The sequence below is a fragment of the Maniola jurtina genome, chromosome 11 (assembly GCF_905333055.1).
Source record: "Maniola jurtina chromosome 11, ilManJurt1.1, whole genome shotgun sequence".
NCBI classification, from domain to species: domain Eukaryota; kingdom Metazoa; phylum Arthropoda; class Insecta; order Lepidoptera; family Nymphalidae; genus Maniola; species Maniola jurtina.
Window position 1 is genome coordinate 10,475,973 of NC_060039.1, and position 14,251 is coordinate 10,490,223.

General features: G+C 37.4%; 1 protein-coding gene and 1 long non-coding RNA gene across 2 annotated transcripts in view; one reads left to right on the top strand and one right to left on the bottom strand.

Moving 5' to 3' along the window:
• Positions 1–14,251, bottom strand: part of LOC123869571 — a 132,258-nt gene that overhangs the window by 35,685 nt on the left and 82,322 nt on the right. The gene's annotated exons all lie outside the window — the stretch shown is intronic.
• Positions 697–8,943, top strand: LOC123869598. Its single transcript, XR_006796924.1, has 3 exons — positions 697–791; positions 4,463–4,465; positions 8,923–8,943. It is a non-coding gene; the product is annotated as an uncharacterized LOC123869598 (long non-coding RNA).

Genomic DNA, 14,251 nt, shown 5'->3' on the forward strand with positions numbered 1-14,251 from the left:
TCCGGAACACAAGCTATCTCTCAACCAAAGTTTTGCACATAAATCGGTTAAGTGGCTGGACCTTTAAGGATCCCGTGGGAATTTTTTGATTTTCCGGGATAAAAAGTAGCCCACGTCCGTTTTCGGTGTGTAAGCTAATTCTGTACCAAATTACATCATAATCGGTTAAACTGTTGGGCCGTGAAACATCAATGTAGCAGACAGACAGACAGACAGACACACTTTCTCCACGCGGGCGAAACCGCGGGCGTCATCTATAGTTTATAATTTTAGTATGGAAGTATGGATCAGATGTTAGTGCGATCATCAGTAATCTATGTAAATGTCTCAGCCAAAGACATCTCTGCGCAATCGGTAAAATGCATTCAAATAATATTCAAACATGCAGACAGTTTACATTGTAGCTTTAATAAAGTAGCTAGCGGCATAAATTAAGGAAGACATTGCTTAATCCTGGAGTAAGCCGGCGCCGCGCGCTCCGCCGGCGCTGTGGGGCTTCCTCTACCTACTCGCTGCTCGCTACTCGCTATCGGGTAACAGGATCAGGATTCACTTAACAAGTTCTTTTGCTCATTAAACGCTTTACTGGATCCATTTGAAAACTTTTCTAAGTCAATAAAGCTTTTTTATTAATAATGCACTTTAACCAGTTGCAATAAAATAGCCCCGTTAGCATAATGTATCGCATTGCTACAATCCCAGTTGTTTTAATTGGCTGAATTTATGGTATTCTTGATGCAACTGGGCATTCAAGCTAATAGTGAGAGAGTGTCCGCCAATCAGAGGTGATTGTGATCGTCACTGTAGCTGTCATCTGTGTGTTTCATTGCTTCAAATCTTCTGTTGTTTTAAACTACAAGTTTTGAAGCTATGAAACTTTTATGAAAATAATACAATATTATATTATGTAGTCCATTTTGTAGTCTCAATTTCACTTTACACATAATCTAATTTAATTTAATTACAATTTTATCAACTACAGATTGTTGCAAAAAAGTAATATCAATTATAGTTGTATCAATGTATAGTTCTATTATAGTATCTGCATTATAGTCCTTAATCTAAGAGTCGATCTGAATTTGTTAGAAATGTAAATAACCCCTTAAGAGTTAATGAAATCATAATAATTGTGGAAAAAAGCAGTACTTACCAAATAGGTACGTACCTACAAGTAAAAACAAAATACGACACTTGGGCCACACTTGTAGAGCCCTATCTCGTCTACTCTTGTGCGTTTTGTATCTTCTGTCTTACTCATCAACAAGCACTAATTTTATATGGTAAAATGATCATGGTTGCTATCTATACCTAAGAAAAATACAGATATTATTTTGGGAAAATCATTTTCATTCTCCTTAGAAACCTCAGCGAAATATATCAGGGTAATAATTAACGAGCCCCATTATTGTTTAGCGGTATAATAAAAACATGTTCACACGAGAGTTATTAAGCACTTCTTAGGTATAATGAAGCGTTACACTTAGAGGCGGATGAGCGAGGGCGCCAGGGTGCCACTCAATTATTCGCAACTCGATGCGAGATCACGAGCCCGCGCCGCGACACCCGGCATCCGCAAATCCGACGCCGCGGCGCAAAACTCCGCACCGCAATTATGCGGGACACGCGACACTCGGATGGATTATGTGAAATTAAGCTTATAAAGCGAATTAAGTGAGCATTATTTATTATGACACTAGAGGATGCGCGCGACTTCGTCCGCATGGATTTAGGTTTTTAAAGATCCCGTGGGAACTGTTTGATTTTTCGGGATAAAAAGTTGCCTTTGTCAATTCCAGGGACGCAAGCTGCCTCGGCACCTTTCACACAAATCGATCAAGCGGATGAGTATTTAGAAATCCCGCGGGATTTGTTCGTTTTTCCGAGATAAAAAGTAGCCTATGTCCTTCCCCGGAATGTATCCTAAGTCTGTACAAAATTTCATTAAAATCGGTTCAGCGGTTGAACCGTAAAAGCGTAGCAGATAGATAGACAGATAGACAGACACACTTTCGCATTTATAATATTAGTATGGATTAGTATGGATTGACGTGTGGATTGTAGTACAACTAAATGTTTAATTCAAGATCCTCTACACCTCAGCAGACCACTACGATAATGACCAATAAAGACCAATAAACATAAATACCAATGTCTCTCTTTATACTGATAAAGAGAGACACTAATCCGACGCGTTTGATCTCATGCTAAATGACGCTCTAGAAGCTTCTACCTCTGTATGTAATATCATATTCTTACTCTGTGCCAATACAGAGCGCCAGAATAGATTTCACAGAGGAATTTCTTCAAATCCTCACTTATTTTACCCTCTTAGGTGTTGAATTTTCCAAAATCCTTTCTTAGCGGATGTCTACGTCATAATAGCTATTTGCGTGCCAAATTGAGCCCAATCCGTTTAGTAGTTGTAGCTGTGCGTCGATAGATCAGTCAGTTAGTCAGTCAGCTTTTCTTTTTATACATATATTTAGATTAACCTAGCCAGAGCTGTAGGTACGTACTGTGCTGTACTCAGTCCTGCCATCATTTTTCTCCTCCACTTTTAATTAATGTACCTTCAAGTCAAGAGTGAATAAGCATTTATGTAAGCTTTGTATACGCGGTCCATCTTAAGCTGCATCATCATCATCACTACAAAGTTTTTTATTTATTACTTACATAATGTTTCTCTCTCTCGTCTGGCTTTACACTGATTAGCCAATGCCAAGTTTGTAGTTATTTATAAGTTAGGGAAACTATATGTATAAGTATAAGTATGGACTTTAGAGCTTTTCCCAGTCAGTTCCACCACTAATAAACACCAGCAGAACACAAAAACCAGCCACTTCTAACAAAAAAACACTCCAAAAAAGACACAACACGCGTGCCAGCAAACGCCACCACAGACGAAGTCCTACATAATGTTTTACTTTCTAAGTTTATCTAGATAAGCGTCATTCCCTTCGAGTGAGAATTATTTAGGGATGATGCCAATCAATTCAAAACCGGATCTTCCATGAAAGTTTCTCTAAAATATATACAGTAACAGATACAGTAGTATAGTAAGTTTATTATTCAAACCAGTCTCAGTATCTTCGCTGTAAAATACGTAAGCTTGCATTCGAATATGTACATAATTCCCGTTTTAGAAGCTTCTACGTTTCCAGGCTATGTTACAGCCTAAATTTGGAGTCGCAACAGTTTTGTTTCACCATTTGTTTCCCGACCTAACTAAATAGAATCAGCAATTTAGCTCAATAATAAAATTAGAAGGCTAAATGCAAAACGAGTGGTTTCTCGCGTTATTGCTTTTCCATAGTCCACGGTTTCATTTTTCAACCTCCTATTTTAGTTCTTTGGTCGAATTAGTAGAACAAAAACCTCTGTAAACAGTTATATATAGAACTTATTATTCAAAGAGTATTACTCACTTCATACCTTGGTTTTGTAGAGCGGTGGAATGAGATACTTCAGGCCTTATTATATAAGGTTGGATTTCCTGTGTGTAAAGTCGGTGTAGTCATAACAGTGTGAGATTATACGCAGTGTCGTTACGATGCTCGTTTAGATATGGAGCATGAGGGATTGCAGATCTAGAAGAGAGAGAATCTTGCGGGGAGCGTCATATCATCTCTTCATACACTCGAAATCGTAATTGATCACGTCGTATGAAATCCGTTCATTTTTAGGGCTCCCAAAGGCTCCAAAAGGGAATTTACGTATTAAAATTTCAGAGGATGAGCTCATGTTAACAAGCGGATTACACATCTCAACTTTTTCGATAAAACAACAGAAAATCCTTCTATGCTCGAGTAAAATAAATTCCATATAAGTGCAACAAATACCTTGGACTCAATGTTGGCAAAACATTGGTTCTACAAATTCGACAACTCTTATCGTACGGCAATGGACAAAGTGTTAAAACTTTCCATACCGAATAATTAACTAACGTTAACTAAACTATGTTAATGGCTACATGATAACTGTTAGTTTCAACTACTTACCACAAAAACTACCGTAGACCGACAAAGAGTCGAGTTTTAAATTTTTAATTGGTATAGCATAATATTCTACGAATATGACCAGTTTTTCACGAGGCCCAGGTTTTAAAAAAATTCTGTTGAAATTTCTCAAAATCTTTGAGGTCTACGTCTGCATATCTTTTTGGCTGTGGACGTTAATATTGTCAGTCAGAAAGCTCAGAGTCACTTAGCGGGTGACGGAGAACTACTTATGCTTGGAGTTCCTCTACGTGATCAAATCAATGAGGAGATCCGCGGGACAACCAAAGTAACCGATACAGCTGATCAGATGGCGAAGCTGAAGTGGTAATGAGCAGGGCACATACTTCGAAAACCGATAGACGTTGAGGTTTGAGAGCGCAACGTTGGAAGACGCTCCTCTAGGTGGACAGACGATATCAAACGGTTCGCAGCGAGCTGCTCGTGCTGGATTCAGGCGGGGCAAGACCGTGGCATATAAAACTCTGGAAGTCCTCCAGCAGTGAACATCTATAATTGGTTGGTAATGATGATGACGATAACATAATATAAATATTAGGTAAGTATCAATCAATCAGCCTGTTTGCGTCCACTGATGGACATAGGCCTTCCCGAGAGCGCGCCACCACGCACATCCTCCGCCTTCCTCATTCACTCACTTCCCGCTATCCTTTTAAGTCCAGCGGGTCTGAGGTCGTCCCACGTTAGGTGAGTATATTGTACAGATATAGATTGATGATAATGATGACTACTGTTATAATAACGTCGCCTTTAGCAGTACCTATGCTATATTATAGGAAATGACTTTTCCTTTTTCCAAAACGTTTCACAAAAACCTCGAAGGCCTAAGTTGATCAACTTTATTTTTTGGGAGCATCGTAGTTATTTTCATCTTGTTCAATATTAATGAAAATTCAGATAAGGCTAACAAAAACATTTTTGTCGAGAATATTATGATATGGGTTATCATAACGAACGATAAATATTCTAAGACCGATCAATATTCATTACGTCGCGTCATGTAACAACTTTCTCGAATTTTTGAAAAAAAAAAAACTCTTCATTTTTCGAAGGAGCAAACATCTTTCCAGGGTTCCGTACTCGAAGGTTGCTAATCGGACCCTATTACTATTCTTCCGCTATCCGTCGTCTGTCCATCTGTCAGTGTCCGTCAGCGGGCTGTATCTCATGAATATTGAAATTTTCGCAGTGTGTATATTTTTTATTGCTGCTATTTATAAATTGCCGCCAAGTAAATTAAAAAAATTAAAAAGTAAATAATCCTATACGATGGTACGGAACCTTTCGTCTGCGAGTCCTACAATGTGTTTGACCCGTTTTTTTTACGTTAACTTAATTCCACGAACTTAATATTTTAATACTGAATCGATCCCAAGCAGGATATTTTGGAAACTATTATATTGAACCACGTGTATTCCTTTAGAAATAGCTAATCAAGTAATTAAACAATATTATACCTAATTTATGATTACGCACACAAATTAGTAATTTGATGGTATTCCTTGGACTGATTAACAATACTTGTAGTTTATTTGTTTTTATTTATTTTTATCCAAAAAAAAGACTCCATTCACAGGTGGCTAATAAGTAAGTAGAAACTTACAGGAAAAATATATAGCCATAGACAGGTCTTCTGCGGTGTTCTTTGATCTTTATTATACAATAAACTTAGTTCATTTTGCCTCAGTAATGAATATTAATGCTCTCGCTTTAGTCATAAAATAAACTTTATCTGAACAACGGCAATGCGTTGTTCCTCCGCCACCTCTTCTAAAGTGATAAATCTACAAAGAATAAGCCAAACTCCGGCCATTTTCAATTAAGTCTTAATTAGTACGATGGCACGCTTAGGAATTTTGTTTGGGACAATTTTACAACGTAATTTAGATTATCATAATATAGTACGGCAATCTTTGCGGCAGTTATCCAACCAGGAATTCTTTGATGTTGTATTAGAAATGAATTTCGTGCAGGTGATTATACAAAGGACTTCAAATAATGAATCACTTCGTATAGTGACCGATATAGTCATAGCTGAAAGGGCATTGGGCATACGATTAGCTACGTATGTGTTTCGTACAAATAAATTATTATTAAACAATCATTCTTATTGTCTGGTGGGAGGTTTCGGCCGTGGCTAGATATCACCCTAAAGCTGTGCCTCCAAACTATTTAGCGTTCCAGTACGATGCCGATCAGGAGTATGGGTTTAATGAAAACGTTCCAGGTTAGCCCGCTTGCAAGTAAGACGGCATCAGCATTTACCTACCAAGAGAGATTATGGAGAGATTGCAGTCTCGTATCTGAATAAAAAATAAAACAAAATGCTACAATCAGATTAATTTATCCAATTTCTGTTAATTCCATAACAGAGAATTACAATCAATATGTACCTACCGTACCTATTAATCCAATATGCTATTTAAATATTGTGAAGATAATTCTCTGCTTATTCTTACCAATAAGTTTGTAATTATAAAATTATTATTTACTCCAAAACAGAAAGTTCAAAGCGATTTTATGTAGTTACTTATACGATTTTATATTAAACAAGTGTAAATTAAAAATTTATAACACCCCCGACGATCCAAAGTATCTGAGTTTTCCAAAACATCATTTTCAAATAAATAATTATGTATTTAGGCAACGTCCATCTTGACAGCTTGACATTTGTCTATTGACATAATATTATGAACCTAACGGTTATCTAACCTTCTTTTCTACAAGAAAACTAGAAAAGAGCTGATAACTCTTAAACGGCTGAACCAATTTTTTTTAGATTATAGCTAAGAACACTCTCGATCAAGCCACCTTTCAAACAAAAAAAACTAAATTAAAATCGGTTCATTCGTTTAGGCGCTACGATGCCACAGACAGATACACAGATACACAGATACACAGATACACAGACACACAGATACACAGATACACAGATACACACGTCAAACTTATAACACCCCTCTTTTTTGGTCGGGGGTTAAAAATAATGAAAAATGGTTTAGAAAAATCGTAGAAATTGGTGTACATATATACTTAAAAACACGGGTCGAATTAAGGACCTCCTCTTTTTTGGAAGTCGGTCAAAATGTTGGAAAATCAAGGAAAAGTTTAGAATCCACTAGGAAAAATACCTACATCAATCCTGAAATAAAACACTTTTTAATCTACATACAGTTCTAGGAACACAGACTCAAGAGTTTCAATGGTATAAAGAAAAGCCAGTCGTTCTATTAGGACGCAATTCATAGTTGAAGAAATAATGAAATAAGTTTTAAAAAGCTTGCATCAAAGTTCCATAGCGTGCCTTTCTTTTAAATCGCATTCCACAATCTCGTTTGCCAGCAGTTTCAGAATCCGTCGAGCTCATAGTTGCAATTACGAATAAAATATTCCACAATTCGCGAATAACGAAGCGATTCAAGGCGGATGCAAGCAAGACTATAAACAAAGCCTAATCTCGTTCCGCGCTCCGTTACGTTTGCTGAACAAACAGCTCGAATGTTTATGCAGACAATAGCTAAGTACAATAATTGCGCGTGAAGTGCCCGGCAGAGCCGCGGCTTGTTGGCACAGAGACCCGCTAAGCCTTTCCTATGTGTGACTAATGTTTGACTATGCTAATGAAATGTTAATGCCGGCACGGGGCTCGCCGTAACTAGATCATCCGCCTCTGTTTCCATCAGCGATCGGTCATCGGTCCGAGCTCGAGTAGTGTGTACAAAAGCTTTCTGAATAAACACTGGCCCAACTTTGTTTGGAGTTGGAATGTTGCACGATTTGGTGCGCAAACAAGGGTCGGTACTTGCGGGTAGGGTTGTCGTCGCTTCGCAGTGCTCCTGTTGACTTTGTCATTTTTAAGTGCCTTTAAAATATTTTCTGTATTTGTACATTATCTTTGCCTATTCAAAAAATGCAACGTCCGATTTGTTTGATGTCTTGTGACTTGTGAAGTGGGTACAAAACGGATTATTATCGGTCTACTCTATGTTATTGCGTTGGAATATTTGGGATAGTTTAATAAAATATTGTTACAAATAGAGCTATATTCGCGACTTTATCTGTCCGATGTAAGCTAACTCTGTATGAAATTTTGTCAAAATCGAATAACCGGATTATGCATCTTAAATTTTCCGTTTTCCTGTAGTAACATTTTTTCCGAGACACAAAGTAGTCTATGTCCGTACCCGGGTTATAAGCTAACTCTGTACCAACGTCATCAAAATCGGTTAATCGAATGGTCCGTGAAAAGCTACCAGACAGAATACAGACATACTTTCGTATTTATAATATGGAAGTATGGATATGGATATTTATAATATGAAAGTGGTGACTTTTCCAAAATTTCAAAGGTTTATTTGTTTTACATTGTTCATTTTCTCTTTCATTGTTATTAAAGTTAGATAAAAATGACATCCCTAAAAGTTAGGTTTCATAGTTAGGTACAACTTACACCGGATATTTTAGTTAGATATATGGATTTGTGTCTGGTTCTGATTTACGAGCCGAAGAATAAATGCGGACGTATGTTGAACGTTTAACGTTAACTGCTGAAAAATGTGACCTTTTGATATCACAACGTGACTTCTGGTATTTCAAAGTAAAATTGAAAAAAAAAAAAAACAATTTTACTTGAGTGGGCGCTTTTGTTGGGATGGCTTCTTATGAATTTTAGAAGTAGGTACCTACTGAATGATTAATTAGGACTTATGACTTTTAATTGCTGTATTTACTTGTTAGGAAACCAAGAAACGACCTTTATGTTATGTACCTGACGTTAGGGTGCGTTTCTATTGAAGCGGGGCGGAGTGGACAAGTGCGTTTTCTACCAATCAGATTATTTAGTGATGATCTGCTGAAACTATGACATCATCTAGAACTAATTATCTTTTCCAGCGTACCTACCTAGGTCATACTTTAGCTACAAACTCTCATACAAATTTTGACGTGTACGGTGTACCTATGCAATGTAGATCTTACAGTACGCGACAGGTGGTCCATAAGGCAATCGGGGTATGCGGCAGGGGAATGCCCCGCACACCCGCACGTCACCCGCGCTATCCAGCACCGGGTTAGCGCGGGGGCTGTGCGGATGTGTGGAGCCATCTCGACCTGTCGCATACTAATCTATGGGCCTTTAGTGAAATTACACTCAGTTAGAGCTAGTAATGCCTGTCGTAGAGGCGATGGCCGTTGGAGCCGGAAAGTCCTTGAGTGAAGACCGCGTTTAAGCAAGCGTAGTGTGGGACGCTCTCCAGCACGATGGACTGACGATATAAAGCGGTTGGCGGGAAGTGGCTGGATGAGGAGGGCTGAGGACCGAGTGAGGTAGCGCTCTATAGGGAAGGCCTATGTCCAACAGTGGATGTCCACAGGCTGATGATGATGATGATGATGATGAGAGCTAGTAATCGTTTTGTTTTATAGTTTTTACTTTTGAAAGGAAAAACAGTGCAACTTTATACATTTCACATAGGACAACTAGTTTCTCTCAAGCTTTGCCAGGGACTCTCTACCATCGGTAATCAAATTAATCATACACGAATAGCACTCGTCACAACGTTTATACAAACGAATCGCAAAGTAGATTGAAGCAAGACAAAATACCTACAGGTAGGTACCCATACAATGAAACGTTTAAGCCGTTAAGTGGCTAATGTCTTAATCGTTATGTAATTTATTCACTCTCGCCGAATTCAGGTGCTCTTTTCGTTACAAATGTTCAATTAAATAATTGTATAACTCAAGCTAAAATGATAATGTTAATTATAGATTTGTGTAGGCACATAAAGATATTATAAAACTCCAGATAAGCAAAGCTACCATACTTTCGTATTCTAGAAACTGAAGACAAACTCGTAAGCTTGCGTGTGGCGGTACAGACTACTGGTGCGGTGTTTAGGCACTCGAAGGTGTCGTCGACACCTTCGATGCCTCAAAACATGGCTGGCCGTCCTTTATCTTGGTTAAGTACTTATTAAGTTTATAAAAACTGCATAACCATTTCTAATCCATTTTTCTGTAGTCACCGCAGAATTCTAATTAGAACTAAAACCGCACAGCACATAAAAATCGCGCGGTTTTTTTTTCGCAATTCTGTAACACTTGCGATCATAAGGAGATACGAGGGCGGCACTGAAAATTTCGGGAATCAAGGAAGTGACACAACATTACTATTTAAAAATGTATTTATTGCTTTTCGAAGTATTCTCCGCAAAATTTGACACATTTTTCCATACGATGGAACCAATCATTGAAGCAACCATTTCATTCGGAAGTGGTGTCTTCAAAATGGCCGTTTTGTAGGCGTCCACAGCTTCTTTAGGTGATGAAAATCTCTGACCACGCAATGTATTCTTTATTTTAGGGAAAGTACAGAAATCATTAGGGCTTAGGTCGGGGTTGTACGGCGGATGGTCTAATAATTCTATGTTTTCTTGCTCTAAAAACTCTTTTGTTCTGTGCGCGGTGTGAGAACTCGCATTGTCGTGATGGAGGCAAGATGGAGGATGATGCGGCGGTTGCAGTTCTCTTTACGAAGTTCAGAAACGACCTGTGACAAACAAATGCTAGCATACCATTCTGCATTAACCGTTCTTTGTCCCTCAAGAGGAATAGTCGCAACATGGCCGGTTTTGGAGACAAACGTGGCCACCATTTTTTTGCAACACTTCGTGAACGAACAATTTTTGTTGGCTTTAACTCATTTTCGAACACCCAAACTCGTGACTGGTTTTTTGTTTCGGGTTCGTACGCGTGTATCCAGCATTCGTCACCTGATACGATGTTGTATACAACATTTGAGGATCCTGCGTGGAATCTTTCGAGAGTTCTGACGCACCAAGTAACGCGAGCCGCTTTTTGCTCTTCACAGAGCAAATGCAGTATCCATCGGGAAAACAACTTTTTTACACCTAATTGTTCATGCAAGATTATTTGTATTTGACTCATGCCAATGTCTAAAGTTGCCTGAATTTCGCGGTATGTCACATGCCGATCTTCCTCAATCAGCTTACGCACAGCATCAACGTTTTCTTGGGTGACTGCAGTTTTTGGACGACCTTGACGGGGATCATCACTGAGCTTGACACGTCCACGTTGAAATTCAGCAAACCAGCGATAAATTGTGGTTTTAGATGGGGCTTCATCACCAAATGCAGAAATCATCCGGTCAACACACTGTTTTTGTGTTAAACCACTTCGAAAGTCATAATAAATCATCGCTCTAGAATTTTCTCGAGTCAATTCCATTTTCTCAACGACTAAACACGTTTGACAAGAGATTGTGAAAAGACCGAGAATCTTTTTTTAAATAAATAAATGGTATTCGATTTTTAAAACCAAGGAGTTTTCAATTAAAAAGATTTTAATATGACAGGGACAGTGGAAATATTCCATTCCCGATACTTTTAGTGCAGCCTATGTACCTGCACTTGAGATATTAAAAATTCGGGCGTGGAATAATCTGTGATTTGATACAAATTACACTCAGTGCGGTGTTTTTTCGCGAATATTTTGTGCAGTATGGAGTTGTATGGTGCTCACCGCATTCGCAGTGCGTGTGGTGAAATTCCGTACGCGGAAAATAAATCGCGCGAATAAAAATCACTATGCGGGCTAGGCCTTATGGTACTCATTCTAATTATTCATATTGCACGTAACGCAACAAAATCTATTAGAATTTTCAGAAAATATGATTTAATATTAGTAACTTTTTATTTAAGTAAGTTTAATTAAAATAATATTTGACTAATTGTGTAACGATGTGAAAGCGCCATTATGAAATACTCAATTCGTATTAAAACGGGTGTTCAGATGTTTTTATTTCAGTCTCATTCCCAGTCTCGGCGATTATTATTATTATTCAATACTTCAGTGCTAAACACTATCGTGATAGTATTTGAATTGGATGTTGCGACTTGCGATAGATCCTAATCAAATAAAATTGCCGTAAGGATTAGCCGAGTGTGATGATAATTAATTAATTAGATTCATGAAGCTTTTACGTGTCGGACCTCTGTACCCACGCAAGCTTAAGGGCTTTGTAAAAGTAAAGTAAGTAAGTATTCCTTACCTGTATATTAATTTATAAATTAATAAAAAATGCCTACCTTTGGTTTTAGCACAATGTTTGTAGAAGTAAATTTAATGATGAATATCTTTTGAAAAACGAGAGGTCGGCTTTCCAGTCGGAGGGGTCCAGCGCGAGGTTCAATCCCGGACACGCACCTCTAACTTTCCGGAGTTAGTGCGTTTTAAGCAATTAAATATCACTTGCTTTAACGGAAAACATCGTGAAGAAACCTGCTTACCTTAGAGATTTGCATAAGTTCTCAAAGGAGTAGGAAATCTGCTAATCTGCACTTGGCCAGAGTGGCTGACCATGGCCAATCTCTTCTCTTTCTAAGAGGAGACCAATGCTCAGTAGTAACCAGGCGACGACCTTATAAAAGGTCTTTAAAAGGTACCTATGTATTTCAAAATTTTACGCTCAGACTTGTAAGATTTATAATATTGGCTTTTCTTAATCGTTTAAGGTAGAACTGGAAATCCACGCTGCACACAAAAACTGGTAGGTTGCCAAACGTGGCTTAGAATAATAAGCAGATTGAGGTTTGAACCGTGCATTCGACCTACGACTTTCCGATATCTTTATACCGGAATGATTGTACTAGTATCTACGTTGAAAAAGAATCTCTACATAAGATTACGGCTTATGTAAAGAGGATGTAAGCTAACAAAGTTTGCTTACTAATTATCAAAACCTAGTTTTTAATTGGGCTTCCATTTCCGTTACGCGTTTGAAGACTTTGTTTAGTTATAAATCGATAAAAACTGTAAATATCATCGACTAATTTTTTGACTACTGAACAGTTTAGCAACCTATGAGTATAAGAAATACATACCTATTTCTGAACTGTAATGGTCTCATAACACTCCAATACTATTACAGTAGTAGCAATTTTTAATATTAGATCTACTAGTTAGGAAACATACCATATTGTACGAAACTGAAAGAGGTAAATAAATAATGCATATTTTATATAATAAATATTCAGAGATTTAAACCAAGTAGGTAATGTGAATTAAGAAGAATACACAACAATATTCTGAAGTCATTAAATTCCAATTGAACTCCTCTAGTGAAATTACTTGAAGTAACGACTCCAATGGAAAATACATAAAAATAAAAGAAGGAAGTAGTTTAAGGATAGCAACTGTTTGTAATCTAATGAACTTTGTCTCAAATGTAAGCAAGGCAAGCAAACAAGTTAGCTTTAAGGGAAGCACATAGTTTATAAGACAGTATAAATTACGGTTCGAAGTTAGAGCATTACTCTACTAAGTACTTAATTAGAATACATAGACGTTAAAATGGATGATAAATATTGTGTCACATTTATTACAAAACCATAAATTAGAATTTACTACCCACAATATCATTATCACTACCTTCTCGTACTACGTTATAAATGGAACACATTTAGTTATAAAATATATATTAAATAAAAAAATCTCAATTTATGTGTTGTTATTACATAAAATATTATATTACAAAGTGGTCTACTATGGAAATTACCAACAGGCAACAGGGTACAAGAAAGGGTTAAGGCAGCGCTTTTTTTCGTATGCATGTAAATCATTTTTGGCCATGGCTAGTATTTACCCTCCTACTAGCAAAGCTCTCTAATTCGCTGGGTGGCAACCAAGCGATTTATACTATGCCGCCAAGAAACAAGAAACCGTTTAGGGGTAGGTTATTGACACGGGCTTAATATAACTATTGTATCCACTTCTAATATTCTCTATGATTGTATCCTTGCAATTTAGCCCGCTTTCATCTTAGATTACATCATTAGGTACTTATCACCAGGTGAAAAAAAAAATAACATGACTTCGAATAAAAAAGAAGATACATATTTAAAATTTCCACAGTTCATTATTATTTGTGTATAATTTAATTATTTACTTAAGTATTTGTATGTATAATTTAATTATTTGTAAACCTAATACTTTCTAGAAATACTTAGTGGAAAACAAAGAAGGTACCTATAATGTAAAGTGGCGCGTGCCCGGTAATATCCTTACATTCCCTAGTTGGATTTGCCGACATTGTTGTAGGACTTCCCAATATTAAAGCCGTCGACCTGCATAAAAAACCTCTCGCTAACCTTTTTAACACGATTACAAATCACAAAAATAATACAAACCGGGCTGCATTTTTCCGCTCTCATAAA